Source organism: Muscardinus avellanarius, assembly GCF_963383645.1.
Source record: "Muscardinus avellanarius genome assembly, chromosome: 13".
NCBI lineage: Eukaryota > Metazoa > Chordata > Mammalia > Rodentia > Gliridae > Muscardinus > Muscardinus avellanarius.
Window position 1 is genome coordinate 44753017 of NC_137799.1, and position 6000 is coordinate 44759016.

Sequence of the window (6000 nt, forward strand, 5' to 3'; positions counted from 1 at the left end):
GATATGCTCATAACAAATAAAATACTATACAGTATTCTATATGTCAGAACAACTAAATTGTAATGGTTGGGAAACTCCTAATTTTTAATATTTTTATTTTTTGCGGGTCTGGGGATGGAACCCAGGGGCATTCAACCTCCGAGCTACATCCCCTTTCCTATTTTTTATTCTTTTTTTGAAACTGGGTCTCACTGAGTTGCAGAGGGCCTCACTAAGTAGCTGAGGCTGTCCACAAATCGCAATCCTCCGGTCTCAGCCTCCCGAATGCTGGGATTACAAGCGTGCACCACCACGCCCGGCTGGGAAACTCCTATTTTTATCTTTAAACACATACTTTTTGACCAACTAAAATATCAAAGAGAAATCTATTTTCTTTGATATCATGAAGACTTTGCCAATATTTCATCATTCTGGTTTACTTGAGCCTTGATAATCTAAAACAGGCATCTGTGTCCAACATGTCAGCAAATAAACCTTTTTTATTCCATCTTATTGAATGTAAACTTTAGTCAGGCTCAGAGCGGGAGCAAGAGTAAGCGTATAGTTCTTGTTGCACAAAGTAGAAGATAGCTAATCTCATAACCCAAAGATTTGCCATTCAATCTAGGTCCGCAGTAAAATTAAAATAGTTCTGTTATAAAATTATATTAGACACAAAAAAGTTTAAAAATTTTTAATTCAAACAACTAATCTTAATGTTTTGTAGAAATAGGGGTTTCAAATGGAATTATGGGTATTTTTCTCTAATATGACAGGCACAAAGCTATTGTAAAAGAGAAAATACCATAAAGATATTTTTCTCAGGCTTTTAATTAATAAAAACTGAAGATTTCATATTAGATCTTAAGAAAATATACAAAATATAATTAATATATAAGAAGATTGAATATGTGTAACAATATTTGTTCTTTTAGACACAAACCACTTAGGTGAAAGAATTATTGTAACCTATAAAGGAGTTATTAGGTCAAAATAGATCAGAAGAGTAAAATGTATTTAAAAAACAACAGTAGATCTAACATATGATCAGGGTATCTTTCCAAAGGGGTTGAAATCAGAGAACTACAGTAACATATGCATACTCATGTTTATAGCAGCACAATTCATAATAGCCAAAATATGAAACCAACCTAGGTCTCCTTCAACAAATGAATGAATTGCAAAATTATAGAAAATACACACAATTCAATTCTACTCAGCTATAAGAAGAACAAAATCATGCCATTCTCAAGAAGATGGGAAGACCTGGAGAACATTATGTTAAATGAGATCAGACAAGCACAAAAAGAGAAGGGACATACGTTTTCTCTAATATGCCCAAATTAGAGCCTATTAGAAATACTAGAAGGACTCCAGATAATGGAGGGGAAACTTCAGCAAAGCTGAAATGGAAGGGTAGGAGAAAAAGAAGGCTGAGGTTGATTAATGGAGGAGCTACATCCAAATATGTGTAAAATTATGAATATAGCATGCTTAACCTGGACACTCATTGTTGGGAGAGAGTAAGAAAAAGCAGGAGGGAGAGGGCACCAAGCACAGTCTGAATGTATGCCAATTTCAATATGATCCGCATAAAAATAAAATATAAAAAAGAATAAAAGAAATAATAACTGTTTGATTACACTTAAAAGAAATAGAAGTTTGTAATAATGTTGCTCTTTTTATAATATTTTGGGTCAGAGAATTAGAATTTTATTTATGGTTGTTTGTATCCATATAATTTTTCCATGCTAACTATGTTTCTTTATGTATTTATATATTTCATAATAAAGTATCTATCATAATCAAATAGAAAACTAATTACAAAAATATGAAAAAGCAAATGTGGTTAGAAATTATCTAATTTAGAAGCATAATTAGTAGTCTATTATCTTGTTTTAAAGCCTCTAAAATTATAGTGAAATACTAAATGTATAATTTGGTATACTAAAGTATAAAACTATGAAGTATAAAAATGTCAAGTGTTAAATGAAGCATAGATTAAAAAATTTCTCTGTCAACTCACCATTCACAGAAAATAAAAGAAGCATGTGACAAAGTGAAAATTTTCAGCCAGGCAATTTTTGAGTTTAGACACTTAAGAGAAAATTTAAAAACTTTAGTTTATTCAGTTATTTAGAATAGACATACTGAATCTGTCACCCAGCTAAGCCTAAAGTAAGTACATATACTAGAATCTAACACTAAGATGAGAGTATCCAATAAAATATTCCATTTATTGTTAGGTGATAATATATTTTATATCCACATATCCATTAATAAAAATGCATCACTTAGAGAACACAGTGATAGCAGATAGCTACTCTGTGAGCTAAAACAAACAGGCAAGAAATTTAAATGTGTACATTTTAGCAGACAAATATTTAGTGAGTATCAACTTGACATTTTGGATCTGGCTCTGACATTTGTCACTCTGCTGTTCACCAGGCTTGATTCTGCTTGTCTGGCTGTCTAGGTAGGTGTCTCCTACCTCTTCTTGGCTTCATGTGCATCCTTCCCAAAGCTATGCATTTGGCCAATGAGGACAATTTCTCCAATAGAAGGGTATCTTTCTTTGGTTAAGGGTATATGAGTAGCTGGGCTCCACTGTAAGAACCACCACTAAAGTAGTAATATAGTTATGTTCATTACCCTTATTACCTATTGTAATTTCTATACTACAAGGGCAATAGCAATTTTTCACACTATTATGTTTTCTTCCTTTAGTAAAATGCACATGTGCTGATTCTATTAGTGTTTAATTGTTACATATTTTATATTTTATCTTTAATAAGGTATTAAGAAACTAATATTTTAAGATTTAGAGACTACTGTATATCAGGTAGTGTTCTATTAACAGGGCAGTGAATGAAATATAGTCTTTGCTCTACTACCTTCGTCTTTTATCTATAACAAAATTCAGTATGTTTTAGATTCACTTAAAATGTATGCAATTTTATTACCATTTCTATTATTTCTAGGTTAAAATATCACTATTTACATAATGTTTGATAAGTTAAAATATGCAAAACTTGGAGTTATAAGTTTGTATATACCAGGCATGGTGGTGCATGCTTGTAATCCTAGCATGTGGGAGATTGAGAAAGAAGGATCTTGGTTCATGGACAGCCTCAGGTATTTAGTGAGGCCTTCGGCAACTCAGTGAGACCCTATTTCAAAATAAAGAATAAAAAATAAGGCTGGGGTGTACCTTGGAGATGGAATGCCTTTGGATTCCATCTTCAGTATGAAAAAAAAATTTCTATATGCAAACCATTAATTCACTGAGAAAGAAATCTAGAAAATAATTCCATTTACAATAATCTCAAAACCAATAAAATACCTAGGAATAAAGCTAACCAAAGATGTAAAAGACCTCTACAGTGAAAATTATAAAACACTATAGAGGAAATTGAATATTTTAGAAGATGAAAAGATCTCTCTTGCTCTTGAATAGGCAGGATAGATATTATTAAAATTGCCATTCCATCAAAAGTGATCTACAGATTCAATGTAATCTGTTTCAAAAAATACCAATGTTGCCAGGCATGGTGGCACATGCTTGTAATCCCTGCACTTGTGAGTCAGAGATGGGAGGATAGCACAGGTTTGAAGCCAGCCTCACTGGCTTAAGAGATCTTGTTTCCAAATAAAAATATAAAACAGATCTGAAAGTGAAGCCTGGAGGTAGAAGGGTTACCAGGAATCCCAGAACCACCAACAAAAAAATGTCATTCTTCATAGACTAGAAAAATCAGTCATAAATTTTATATGGAAAAACAAAAGACCCAGAATAGCCAAAGCAACTCTCAGCAATAAGAACCATGTATGAGGCATCACAATTCTTGACTTCAATTATACTACACAGCTATAGCAATAAAAAGAACATGGTATTGAGACAAAAATAGACCCATAGACCAATAAAACATAGGAGATGATACAGAAACAAATCCACACATTTATAGTCAATTGATTTTTTTATAAAGGTGCCAAACACATACAATGGATAAAAGAGAGCCTTTTCAACAGATGGTGTTAGAAAAACTGGATATCCATTTATAGGGAAATGGAATTAAATCATTACATTTCACCCTCCACAGAATTCAACTCAAGATGCACCAATGACATGGAAGTTAGACCACAAAGTGTGAATCTACTAAAGGAGGGAATAAGTTCAACAGTCCAATGTATAGGCACAGGTAGAAACTTCCTCAACAAGACTCCAAAAGCTCAGGAAATTAAATAAGAATTAATAAGTGGGATGGCATTAAACTAAAAAGTTTCTGCACATCAAAAGAAACCATCAGGAGTCTAAAGAGAAAGGCCACAGAATGGGAAATGATCTTTGCCAGCTATCCTTGTGACAGAGGACTAATATCTAGAATACACAAAGAACATAAAGGACTTTAAAAAAAAAAACAATAACCTAAGTTTCCATCCCTAGTACTAATTAACTAAATTAATTAATTAATAAGTAAATCTAAATATATATGCTAGTGACTTATCTAAGATATTTCTGGAATATGATATACTAAGATATGTTAATTTTTAAGATTTGTGGAGCTATGCATGGTGGCACACACTGGAAAACACTGTATTTGGGAGGATGAAACAGAAGGATTGCCTAGACAATAGACCAAGCAGAACATTTATCAATGTCCTCTTTTGCATAATAAAATTATGTGAAAGAGCACTGAAAGTTTGTTAGAAGATACCTCTTTGAGAAACAATGAGTGTTAAGCAGCAAAACAAAATAACAATTAACTCCCATTAAGCATTAGTGAGTGTCAAAATATTTATTGAAAACTATATAAATCTCAAATTCCAAGAACAAAGAAGTTGGATGTTATTCACATTTCAATTTAAATGTAAAAATAAAAAATCCTGAGACCAAGAACATTCACCTTGTCCCAACTCACATTGAACTTAAGTCTGAAACATGATTGCCATTCTAGTTGGAGTTAGGTGAAATCATAGGGTAGTTTTGATTTACATCTCTCTGATTGCAAATGATGCTGAACATTTCTTCATGCATTTATTGGCCATTTGATTTCTTCTTTTGTGAAGAGTGTATTTAGTTCACTTGCCCATTTTTAATTGGGTTATATGTTTTCTTAGTGGTGATTTTCTTGAGTTCTCTATATATTCTAGATATTAGTCCTCTATTGGAGGCATAGTTGGCAAATTTTTCTCCCATTCTGTTGGCTCTCTGTTGAGGTTTTTGATAGTTTTCTTTGCTTTACAGAAACTTTTCAGGTTAATGCAGTCCCACATATTGATCTGACTTTTAGTTTCTTGTGCCTTTGGAGTCTGGTTAAAAAAAGTTTTTTGCCTGTGCCTATGTACTACAGTGTTGGAACCTCTTCCCTCTTCAAGGAGCCTCGATGACTCTGGTCTAATTTCCAAGTCTTTGATACCCCTTGCATTGACTCTTGTGCAGGGTGAGAAAGTGGGCTTTATTTCCATTTTTCTGCATATAGTTAATCAGTTTTTCTAACACTATTTGTTGAAGAAGATATTTTTTCAGTGCATCATTTTTTAGTGTATGTTTTTGTAAAAAATCAATTGCTTGTAGTTGCCACTTTGGAAAACAGTATGGAGAATTCTCATAAGAATGGGAATGAATTTACCATATGATCCAGCAATACCACTTCTGAGTATTTGCTCAAAAGAATGGAAAGCAAACTACCAAACTAATGCATACATATCTATTTTCATAGTTGCACAATTCACAATTGCCAAACTATGCAACCAGCCAAGTCCATCAACAGATGAATGGGTTACAAAACTATGGGATATGCACACAATGGAATTTTACTCAGCCATAAAGAAAAACACAAGTCATTTACAGGAAAATGAATGCAATTGAAGAGTATTATTCTGAGTGAGATTAGTCAGTCACAAAAAAATAAGAAATGATTTCTTTAATATGCAGAAGCTAGGGAGAAAATGGCTCATTGGAGGAATTCTATATGAAGAAGGAGAAACTATGATGAGAAAATAAGGTGACCTAATTGAGGG